This window comes from Camellia sinensis, chromosome 6 (genome assembly GCF_055761805.1).
Source record: "Camellia sinensis isolate YWXY chromosome 6, ASM5576180v1, whole genome shotgun sequence".
Taxonomy (NCBI): domain Eukaryota; kingdom Viridiplantae; phylum Streptophyta; class Magnoliopsida; order Ericales; family Theaceae; genus Camellia; species Camellia sinensis.
In genome coordinates, this window is record NC_138966.1 from 101702881 (window position 1) to 101715856 (window position 12976).

Genomic DNA, 12976 nt, shown 5'->3' on the forward strand with positions numbered 1-12976 from the left:
ATAGCTTAGCCACTTCCTTGAAGATATTCTAATGTGGCCAAAATCAATGCCTGCTATGTGTATACATTGCGATAGTCAATCAGCAATAGATAGGGCACAGAGTCATATGTATAACGGTAAGTCACGACACATTCGTCGTCGACATAACACCGTGAGACAACTACTCTCTAATGGAATTATTTCCATTGAATATGTGAAGGCTAAAGACAACATAGCTGTAACAACCCCGACCTCTGAATAAAGTTAATCCGTACTTAATTATGCCTAACAGTAATTTAGGAGGGATTTGGAATTAATTTGCATGTGTAGTGCATTATTTTTGTGTTTCTATCTGTTTGGTGTAGAAAAATTTGTTCATGTTTTAGTTTCGATTTGCGAATTGAAAGCCTTACCAGCGTCCGAATCAGAAATTGACTTGATTTATGTGCTAATTAGAATTTATAGAATTTTATGGTAGGTTTAATTGAAATTCAATTTGGAGCGATTAAATTAGATTAAATTAATGCCCACTAATTAACCCTATTAAGCACATTTTTGGTTTAAGCCTAATTAGGGCCATTTTGACCCCACTAAGTTGCCTTTTTATTTCATTCTTCCATTTCCTTGATGCCCAACATGAGAGAGAGGGAGAATTGAGGGATTTGGGTCCTAGGTTCAAGAATTGAATTCACGGGGAGGTTAGAAGAAAATTTGAAGCTTGCTTATCTTGTCCAAGATTCTAGTACCTAAAGCCCAATTAAACATCTAAGGTTGGAAATTCATTCTTTTAATTGTGGATTTAAGTTGTTCATGCATGAATTCAAGTAATTGGAGTTATAAGATGTGAGAATCAAGCTTAAGGAGTAGGGAAGTAGATCAATCCATGCATGCATGCATGTTTCATAGCATTTTGAAGATTAATTTTCAAGAATTCCTTCATGCATGTGTTGAGTTCACTCTAATTTTGGAAACACAATGAGTTTCATGTTATTTGGTAACATTTGATCATGATTTGGAGGCTTGAAGCTTAAATCATTTCATGCATGTCATGTTTTGGGTCACCTACAAAGTTTAAATTGAGTTTGTGCACAATTGGTTTGCTCTTGGGCCATGATTTCTTGAAAAGTTTCTTTAAACATGTTGTATTATGAGTTTTCATGTATTTCCTCAAGTTATAGGCCCAGAAAATTGAGTTTGATGCTTCAAAGGTCGACTTTGAGCTTGGTGATCAAATCTGAAAATTCTAGAAATTTGATCCACGCTCGAGCATGGAACTTTACGCTCGAGCGTGCACTCTGAGTACATGCACTCCACTCGAGCATGAAGGTGTACGCTCGAGCATGAAATGCATATACCCAGAAGTTTGTCCGCTCGAGCGAGGGAATTCACACTCAAGCGAGGTTCTAAGTCTCACACTCGAGCGGAAGTCGAGCTTTCGTCGAGCGTGAAAATCATGCATCTAGTGCTTTTTCATGAGTTTACAGTCCGCTCGAGCGGAGAAAGCCACGCTCGAGCGAAGCTTCATTGTCTGCATGTCCACTCGAGTGGGGAAAGCCACGCTCGAGCGTGGACCTTATTTTCAGCAAGTTTTAAGAAATATTTTCCAATGCATTCTTGCATCCTCATTCTATCCTAGGCATTCTTAGGCCATGTTTAAGACTCCATAATGAGGATTAAGGGTTAGAAACACACTAAGAGCCAACGAAATAAGTTATGTACAATTAGAACGTATCTTTCAAGTGTGTGTTTGTTATGTGTTATGTACGTCACGTGCCGCGTACTGTTTGACCAATTTGCTCCGTCTATCTGTCTTAAGGCCAACTGTGAGTAATAACATAGTAAAGTTATGTTCAACTTTATTTATTTTCGGTGTGTTGAACTAAGATCTGTTTTCTGAAATGATATGTTATGTACAATGAATGATTGTCCAATTTCTGTTACGTATTCGTGACATCCTTAGCATCATGTGATATCTATTGGTTGTTACCCGGTATTGGAGGTTCTTTTATGGAACTTAATCTGTCTGCACTCTGTTACCCATACCGGAGGCTCCGTCATGGGGGCTCAACGTGTTTATTCTCTGTTACCCAGATCCGAAGGTTCCTTTATGGAACTGGTTATTCGTAACCCTCACGTGCCTGCATCTGTTCTATATCTGCTCTGTAAATGCTAATGGATGTATCACGTATACTTAAGCATACCTTACGATTTTTGTATATGATCTAGACAAATTTCGAATTTGATACGAAACTGAATTATGATTTCTAAATCTGTACAGACTCATTCATTGAAACCCCTTTACTCTGTTATTGTTCACTGAGCTTTCACTTACAGTTTATATTATGTATGTAGGTGAGCCGGCGCGTGATCAGGGCCAGAGTTGACGGCTTTCATTTATATTTTTGTCAGCCAACTGTTGTAACTCCCGAGGAGGTTCCGGTCGAAGTCTAGTTACATGGTTGTTTTTGTACTTATGCTAGTCGCTGTCTGTTTTGTAAAGTTAGGTCCTGGGAATTACACTTTGTAAATGTTTGTAAATATCAATGTCCTTCGACCGACACGCTTATGTATATGCAAGTTTTGAAATTTTTTGTCCCATATATGTTATCACAGCTCATTGGATTCTGTCTATTTTGTATAATTGCTTCCGCAGCTCCTTACTATGTGCTTATCTGCTAAGAGGCCTTTGGTAATCCATGGATTACTGGCCGGTTACGAGGCTAAACCTACAGGGACAGGTTTGGGTCGTGACAATAGGTGATCCACTAACCAAAGGGTTAGCATGAGAGTTAGTTGAGAATTCATCGAGAGGAATGAGACTTAAGCCTATTAAATAAGAGTTACCATAACGGCAACCCAACCTAGTTGACTGGAGATCCCAAGATCTAGGTTCAAAGGAACAACTGAATTGTGAATAAAGATCACTAGGAAGTTAAACTTCTACCCATTTCTACGATAAAATAGTGATGTCTGCAACGTTTTAGGTCAAATAAAACTTTTAATGATTTTTATATTTAGGAATACCTACTGAAGTATGGCAGGATACTTTTCATAAGAATCACCTATATGAGTGTGAACTGGGCCGATTCTATGAGATTTGTGAAGGGCTACAATTCTTTAGAGCACTCATGAAAGACTAGGTTGTTCAGGGCCAAAATAAACACAATAGTGAGAACTAAACTGTGTCTGGTGATATACTGTAAGTTCTATTGTCTTGGTTTACACAAATGACTGAACAGCTCAAGGCATCATGTTCACTGGCTAGCTAGTAAATCCGATAGTATCTCACAATGGAAGGTTCAAAGCCAAAAGCTATCTATCCTTTGTAGAATTTTTCAATTTTTGTACTCTCAATAATTAGATCATGTTGTTACATTTTCTCCCCATCAAATTCCATTTATGTGGGAGATTATTGGAAATAATGGTTTTATAGGCTTATTTTGGGCCAACTTTGAGCCCAAATTTGAGTTGGTCCCACACGTCTTTTGAGGTAGGTCCAAAGAGGTGATGTGTTCCTTGTCGCATGGCAAGTCATACGGTAGAGACGGTTCATCAAAACCATTTATGAGTGAATGGGAAGTTGACGTCGTTTTCGGGTTCGTGGAATGGACAATTAAAGAGTCAATAGTGGGTTTCCTTAAAATGTTAAGCCCACATTGAAACTTGAAGAGAGCTTATGTGTGTATATAAGTTCTAGATAGCAACGCTTAGGTTGGGCCCCAAGGGGCACCTCAAGTTTGTAGAAGGGAGTAGTTATGGACATATTGAACCTTGGCTCAAACCACCACACGCGCGCACGTGCCGCCGTTGCCGTCTGACCAGCCGGGCACGAGTGTGGGTTATGGGTCAGGTCGGTTCGGTTCTAACATTAATTTTTTGGACAAAATTTATTTGAATTTTTTCAAATTCTTACAGGAAATTATTTGGATTTCAAAATTTAATTAATTCAAATTTGAATTCCAATTTTTTGTCCAAAAATTGTGCATCTTCCAAGTCCAAATTCCACAACAGATTAAAATATCCAAACAGGTTTTTCAACCTGTTGCACCTAGACATATTCAGTTTCTTCATAGAACAGATTCAAATTTGTGTTCAGATAGGTTGAAAACTGCTAGCAGTTATCTATTCAAAACAGTTTTTGCACCTGTTCATTGCAAACTGCATCTGTTCAATTCGGGTTTGTACCTGTTCAGATCTGTCCAACAAGTTCCAATTTGCCTATAAATTCAGAATAATTCTAGCAGATTTCTTGATCTGAAAATTCATTTTGTTGCTGTTCAAATTTTGCTCTCTTGCATATATATATTCTTTATATAAATTTAGGAAATATTTGAGAGTATAGAACACATATTTGGTTCGACGTACAAATTGTTTGGAATGCTACTGTAATTTATGAAGATCTATCCTGTAAGTAATTTATTTTTATTTGTTTGATTTGGTTTCATATTATTTATTTTACACAAAAGATTGGTCCAACAAATTTCTCTTTTTTTTATCTAATCCTTAATTACAAAATGAGAGCAATACTGGAAGAAGATAACCACACAAAAAAATAAATAAATAAAAATAAAAAAAAATAATTTGAATGAACAATGAATTCTTATAATAATTCAATACCCTTTAATAGATTAGGACTTTCTGCAATAATCATTCTTATAAATAATCTTGCATTGATGGTTTATAAAACACAATCAATAATGGTTTAAGTAAATATTTTTAAGCCCAAATTACAAGTATAATGAATTGCATAATGTTTTGGTCATTTTTTTATGATTTTGAATTAAATTTTGAATGTTGGTAAAATATTTGAAGTTCTTTAACATTTTTCAATTATGAATGAATTTGTAAATCTAAAATTTATTGACAAAAGTAATGAATCATCAAATTGTACATTAAAATCTAGTGCATTTTTATTTTTATTTTTAAATACCAATTGACATGAATCACAATAAAATGAATATTCATATATTATAAATTTTGAATAATATCGAAATATTCCCTCACTTTAAGCATGACTAAACATTAAACAATAAACACTACTCTTCCCTTTGTCTAGCAAATAAAAATCCAGCTGACCACAGGGAAGATGATGATGCATACATATCATTACAAATGACCATTATATTGAAAAAAAAAACCAACCAGACCCTAACAAAAGACTCTACACACACAGACTAGTAGGCCCTGCAATTGTCAAAAACTTCATTGCAGTGACCACCCATTACATTATATAAATAGCATATAACAATGGTGACAATTATATTGAATCCCAATCAATTTCATGAGATGGGTACTTCTGCAACATCAACGACGCATCCCACTCTTCCTCCTCCTCCATAAAATCCGGAAACCCAAGATTCGATGACGCCGACGACCCACTTCCCGACATCGCCGGTGAACCCACCTCCGCCGTACGCGGCTGCGCTGCGGCGGTCTCCGTCTTCTTCTTCGACTGCCTCTTCTTCTTGGCGGCGGCGTCGACACTCTTTCCAGCCTGGGCCAAGATCGCCTGGACCTTATCGTCGACGATATGGGATCCACTGTGGCGGAGATTGGGGAAGTTCAGCCTCGCGCCGTCGCCTCGGAGCTTGTACGCCGCCCTGTCGTACGCCAGCGCCGCCTCTTCGCCGGTGTCGAAGGTTCCTAGCCAGAGTCGGGTCCGGTTCTTGGGTAATCGGATCTCGGCGACCCATTTTCCCCAGTGCCTCTGTCTGACCCCTCTGTAGAGCTTTGTGGGCTTTGGGGGTGAGCCCATTAGCTTCATGGGGGTGGGCTTTGGGCGCAGGAAACTCAGGGTCTGTTGCTGCTGCTGTGGAGTTGGAGCACATTGATTGTAGAATGAAACTTCTGTGGATTGGGCCATTTGTTGCTGTTGTTGCCGTTGGAAGTTTAACTGGGCTTGGATCTGTTGGATCTGAGAAGGGGTAAGGTGGTTGAGCCCAACTAAACCCGGTTGCTCATGACCCGTTAACCCATGGGAAAATATTTGGGCTGTGGATGTGGAGCAGCCATTTGGGTATGACATGGGCTGGTGGGTCGAGAAATTGTAAGCATTGTAGGGAAAAGAATAAGAGGTAGAGGAAGAAGGAGGTGAAGAAGTAGTTTTAGAAGAAGGGAGAGAAAGGGGATTTGAAGTAGTAGTAGCGGTTGGGGAAGCACTTTTCATAAAAGGTTCAAGTGCTTCCATCAGCTCACAATCTGACTGAAATGCTGTGCTATCCATATCCATTGTAGCTTGCATTCCACCACAAATTTACAAAAATCAAAAACAAACAAAAATATAATAATAATAATAATAATAAAACAACCTGTTTCTTAACAAAAATCAAAGAACAGGGAACAATTGAAAAAAAAAAAAATACAGAAAAAACCTAGTAAAGAGGATTGAAAATAGATAAGCCTCTTTAGTCCAAGATCTAAAAGAACCAACCTTGAGGGGGATACAAAAAAACTACCCTCTCAGGTGATTTGATGAAACAAAGAAAACAAAAACAAAAAAATAAAAATAAAATTGATCGCTATTCTGAAAACACCTGGCTTTCGAGAAATCCCACTCTAAGTTTGTTTTTTTATATTTTGAAACACAAAAACAAACCCAAAAACTAGAATACTTTGAAAAACAGATGATTTGCAGAAAGGGATACAGAGAAGCGGGGATGATACAGAGGGGGGAGAGAAGAAGTAGAAAACTTAAAGAATCAGAAAGCAAATTGTTTTACAAAAACACCTTCACTCATTTGTTTTACTATGAATTGTATAGTGTTTTTCCTCACAACCTCTCTCAGTGTGATCTTGATTTCAGGCAATGGGTTGGCTCCACTTATATATAGGAGTGTCGGTAACTTGTTTACCGGTTTTTTCCACGTCGGAAATTACGATTTTTTTTTTAATTGTTGAAGTTTATGTTTACGTTTACTTTACCGGGTCAGCTTCTTGTGATGCTGACGTCATATTCCACCTGTTAATTTATTTGATGGATGCACTAGAAGAGAAACACGTGTCCCATTTTACCGCCACCTGTCCATCTTCAAACGGCAGTTCCAAGCGCGGATATTTCGTGGTTCCTTCGCAAAGTTTGTTGACCATATTTGAAGTGTTCACACCATATTTTTGAGTTTTCTTGTTGCAGTCTCTAAAGTTATCAACTTCTAATTTTAATTTTTCGATGGGCTTAAAAATAAATTTAATATTTGTATGGGAAACTTCTAATTTTAATTATAATTAAGCTGAATTCGTCTTTACTCTATTAGAAGTGGATACCAATTAAGCTGAATTTGTTTTTGATTCACCCTCCCCCTCTAGAGTGAATGGTCACACCTAGTGGGTGTTTGAGAAGTGAATTTTTATGTAGATTTTTTTAGTTGTAAGATTTTATTGAAAAAAAAGAATTTGTGTTTGAAAAGATAGTTAGATTTTTTGCGATTGAATATGATATTTGTGAGAGAAAAAGTAAAATAATTATAAGATTGAATATGATATTTTATTTAGATGTATTTTTTTTAATTTTACAAAAAATTTGTCATTTTATAAAAAAAATCGAAAAAAAAAAACCCAAGGTGCAAACTTCTCAAACACCAAAACTTCATCATTTGGTTTTTTTAAATTTGAGCTCCAACCTCGAGCGCACCACTAGCTTGTCCACAAGCCTGGCATGTTGGCCTGTTGGAAGATAAGCTATTGGTTGGCATAAGGACTTCCTCATGTATTGTGTATCGGTTGAAAAGTGGAATTTACGATTTTATGTTGAGTGATGAAAAAATATGAAGAGATATGAGAGTTTATAATTAATTTAAAATATGATCATGTGATATCCTAAGATCAATTAATAATTTTTTGTTAGAGTTGGCCTATTAGAGTGTTAGTCACGTCGGCATGCAAACTCGTCAAATATTATGAAACAAAATACCAAAATAATGAAAAGGAAAAAAAAAACAAATCAGAAGTAAAATTTTTGGTCATTGGGTTAAACCCACGGGACGATCCGTTAGCTCTGTCTGCAAGCTCGCCTAGGAAAGACAACCTGAGCTTGTAAAAAATATCTATTGGGTTTAGCATTCCAGCAGGCTTAAGTTCCTCTTTTGCCAGTCTTGTAATAAGGCTTTGTCACAATAGCATGCACGCTGCACTATTTGTTTGAATTATTTATTGGAATCGTAAATTTTGTTTTAAATTTCAAAAAGAATGACACAGTTAATATTTGTAGATTATATTGACTCAAATTATACATGTGATTGTATACATATCATTTAATTATTGGTGTGTTTACTTGTTTTGAATGACCGATTAGTCGATGATCAGATCAACTTTACAATCAATGATTACACTTTTAACTAGGAAAGCTAAATATACAACCATGTGGTAGAAGTTTTTGCTTACCAGGTTAGTATCATATTGAGCAAAAACCTGCTATTGTCTACTGTGACAATTAGCATGGAATTCATTTGATGAAAATTAGATATAGTATTTTTAAAGAAGACATATTAGTGTTCAATTTTACTTTGTTTTAAATCTGTATTAATAGAAGGTATGTTGAAAAAATTTGTCACAAATATTTATTTCCAATATTGTTTGGATTTAATTCAGTTGGAGCATATTTTAACTATTTTACATGCACCTTAGAATGTGACTTGAAAGTGTTTGAGAATACAATAATATAAATAATAAAATTATCTTATTCTTTAATAGTTTAAGTTTTTAAATGAATGAATATAATATAAATAATCAAGTTGCGTCATTTTCTAATAGATTAAAGGACGAATTACATTAACGGTTCTTATAGTTTGGGATTCACGTTGTTTTGGTTTCTAACTTTTCAATTGTGACACATTTAGCTTTGAATTTTAAATTTTGTTTCAAATAAGAAAAATTGAAGATATCATTGCTCAATTTTAAGAATAGAGTCATCAATTTGATAAAATATAAATTAATTTGACAAAAATAAGTTTCAAAAAAAAATTAAAAAATTTTTAAAAATTATTTCTACCCACCAAAGATAAAATTATATAAAATTTATAAATCTTTTACATTTTTATTTTTTTAACAAATTAATTTTTAGTATATGTTTGGATGTTGATCATGTATTGAGTGGTTATTTTTATTTTCATTAAATTAATTTTTATTTTTTCAAAAATCGAATATGGCGACAATTTTGATATCATTATTAAACTAATCCAACAAAACAAAAAATTCAAAATTAAAAACATTTCATATATTTAATATATCGATTACACATTAAAAGTTTAATAACTATCCATTACATAATAATCATCCAAAAATATTTGTTACCAACAAATAAAAGCATCGATTACATGATAGCCATCGAAAAGTATCAACAAAAACAACCGTCCATTACATGATCATTAAAAAAAATAAATGTTTTTTCAATTTTAAAAGATTTATCAATTTTACATAATTTTATCTTTGGTGGGTAGAAATAATTTTTAAAAATTTAAAAATATTTTTTCACACTTATTTTTGTCAAATTCGTTTATATTTTATTAAATTGATGATTTTGTCCTTAAAATTGAGTAATGATATTTTTAATTATCATTATTTAAAATATGATTCAAAATTCATAATCAAATGTGTCATAACTAAAAAATTAAGAACTAAAGTGACACGAATTCCAAATTATAAGGACGGTTGGTATAATTCATCCTAAATTTTTAAACCTTTAGATAAATTAGACTTTCCTAACCCACAAATAAATTAACTTAACTAAAGTAATGATCAACAATTCAATAGAAGGCAACTCACAATTTGTAGTTAAGAAATCCTATCATTATTCTCAAGTGAAGTGATAAAGTAGTTAAAATCTTGCTAAGGAAGAGACATGTTACTTTTGCTTGATTTTGAAGTAAGTGTTTTTATTTGCAATCACTACCATTTGAACTTGATTGAGATCATTTCATTATAATGTTAATAGAAAATTTTCATGACGTCATTTATAATAACTTTTTAAAATAATAAAAAAGGAAAATGACTTGGACCCCTACAAAGGGGCACCCCCACGATCCCCTCTCTTTCTGATTGGCCAATTTTTTTATTTGTTTTTTTTTTTTCTTCTCCTCCAATCACCAGTCCCCACCTGTGTGGGGGGTGGTTGGGGTAGTGATTGGAGGGGGTCTCAATCACTTCCCAATAAAAAATATGTGATTATTTTTATAATTTTTAAAATTATATGAGAAATATTTTTATTATAATTATATAATACAGAGAATTTAAATTTTATTTTATTTTTTGCTGATTGATAATAAAGTAATTATATAAAAAATATTTACACATTTCTATAAATATTGAACTCGATTTGATTAAAAATCTAAATCCATTTATGGCAAAAAAAAAAACAAAAAACAAAAACCAAAAGAAAAACTAAGCATACACAGACAAATAAGATCAAAATTATTGATGAAGAATTCAAATTTAAAACACAAGGTGCACATTGGAAAGAGGAGGGAGGTTGTGTACCACGGCTGGTTTGGTTTGGCTTTGGGAAAATGAATTTGTAGAAAATTTTTAAAAATTTTGTTTGATTTATAATTTTTTTAAAAAAATTTTAAAATTATTTTCTCTTTTCTACACATCAATCAATTACTTTTTCTTTCTTCTCTCTCATTTTCAATCATTTTTTCTCTCACATACATCTACTCGATTATAATAAAATATCAAATAATTCCAAACTCCAAAACTATTTTTAAAATATGCAGCTAAACAAACTATAAAAATTTCTAAACTCTATTCTCAAAATATTTTTTAAAAATTTATCTCTTAAAATCAAACCAAACAAGGCCTATAGTATTTCTTAATTTTAAAGAAAAATATAACTCAACCATGGTTAAGGTTAGTGGTCAATCGTAGTTTGATTTCGGCGGAGGACGTTGCGGCGCAGAAACGTCAGAGAGCAAGTGGTCACGTGGGGAGACCACACCCACAGCACCAGCATGAGAAACATGCCGGGTTGGCTTTAAGAGGTCTGCTCCGACAAGTTCAAGACCCACGCGCAACACCGAGCGTCATGAAAGAATACAATGTTTAATTTCCCTTAATCGAAGGTTTGTCTTCCACGTGTTGTATTACAGTAGAAAGTAGATTCACGCGCCTTGAAACACGTGGCATTCGAATTTGAAGAATCTTTCGTAAAGGAAATTTGATGGTTGACCGAATTGGGCCCATGAGAATTTTGGATCACGTCGGGCGGAACCCGAATGCCCCCATAATGCTCTCCTCCAGCCTCCATGCAGTTGGCACGGCAATATAACAATAAAATAATGCGATAATTATTATTATTATTTTTTTAAAATAAAACACTACAAGATTTCAATCTTATAACAAAATAAATTTTATATTTATAATTTTACAAATTTAAATTATATTTTTAATTTCTTTTCAATCTAAATTATCTAGATATTTTCACTAACACTAACGAAAAAAATGATATTCCAATTATTATATTCAATGAAAAAACATATTTTAGATATTTCATGTACATTTATATTCTGTTTAGTGGTTAAAATATTATTTTTTCTATCAATTTTACTTAATAAAAATAGATAAATGATTTAGATTAAAAATAAATTAAAATATTAGAGTTTAAATTGATAAAATAAAAATATGGGATTACTTTGTTACGATTTTTTTTTTTAATTATTTCAAAAATAAAATAACAAAAGTTATATGTAATCTATTGGGTTTGTTTTTTTAAGTTTTTTGTTTTATGATTTTTTTTTTTGAATAAATGGAAACTAATTTGATAAAAATAAATACTCAAAAGATATTTTTGTAAAAAAAATCATTAAACAAATGATATTTAGTCTGTTTAGTTTTAGTTTTTTGAATTCAGTTTTTTAAAAATTGAGTATTTTTTGTTTTTCATATTTTTATTTTTAGTAAATATTTTTAAAATTTCAAGCAATTTTTTTACTTTGTTAGATGCACCTTAATTAGATGTATCTAAATAGTAAAATATTTGTGAAAAAATATTTTAAAAATTAATAAATACACAAAACCATGAAAAATGTACTGAATTTTTGTTTTTATTTTTTATTTTTGGTATTTAGTGAATTTTTTAATGATTTTTTTTACTAATATTATATTTTGTAAGCATATTTATGTTAGGTGTATTTAAAAATTAATAAAATTGCTTAAATATTAAAAAAAATTAGTGAAAACCAAAAAATACAAAAAATGAAAGAGTAGAATTTTTTGAAAGGTGAATTTTGAAAACTGAAACCAAACAGAATAAGTGTTTTTCAATTTTTCAATTTTTTTCAAGAAACTAGTTTTAGTTTATTTATTTATTTATTCAGAATATATATTTTGAAAACAAACTATACAGTCTACAATTTAGGGTCATACTGTGCATTACACATTTTTTAATCAAGAATTGCAAATCAATGTGTGCAACTTACAAAGATGGTTATAATATAGAGTTTTTTAAAATTACTTTGGAAGTTTGTACTGGAATGTTTTGTATAATTTCTATTTATAATTTATAAGATATAAATAACGTAAATAAGATAGAAAAAAATTATACTAGAAGTTGGGAAATGCATACTATGATGATGTGATTTAGAAATATTCTAGAATCCAGTCACACGTCCCTAATCCTTTGATTGCTACCTGAAAAAAAGGATGAACACTCTGGTCAGGAGTGCTGAAATTAGCATTTCGACGGACAAGTTAGTATTCTCTCTAGTTTACTTCTATTTCAAGTTATTTCGTATCTTCTCACATATCTCTTTTTGGCTGACGTTCCTCATTTTTTATATTACATCTGGGCCCAAGGGTCACGCCTTCTTTTAATCTCGCACATGGTTACTTACTTGGCCTTCCAATTGTGTGTTGGTTCCTATTCGGCTCCTTATATGGCCGATTTGTACATTCGACTTTATGAGCCACTAGTCAGGGCCAAATTGTCTTTGGCCTGATGTCGATCAAATGTCTTGGCCTTCCTAATTGATTTTATTCGGCCTCCACAATTGCCCCCCGAACATCTAAC

The 12976-nt window shown here is 32.8% G+C and overlaps 1 pseudogene across 1 annotated transcript; it reads right to left on the reverse strand.

Moving 5' to 3' along the window:
* Positions 1–4918: 4918 nt before the first annotated feature.
* On the reverse strand, positions 4919–6953 carry LOC114287288 (ethylene-responsive transcription factor RAP2-4 pseudogene; annotated as a pseudogene). The gene has a single exon (XR_014332708.1). The product of XR_014332708.1 is annotated as an ethylene-responsive transcription factor RAP2-4 pseudogene (transcript).
* Positions 6954–12976: the final 6023 nt, after the last annotated feature.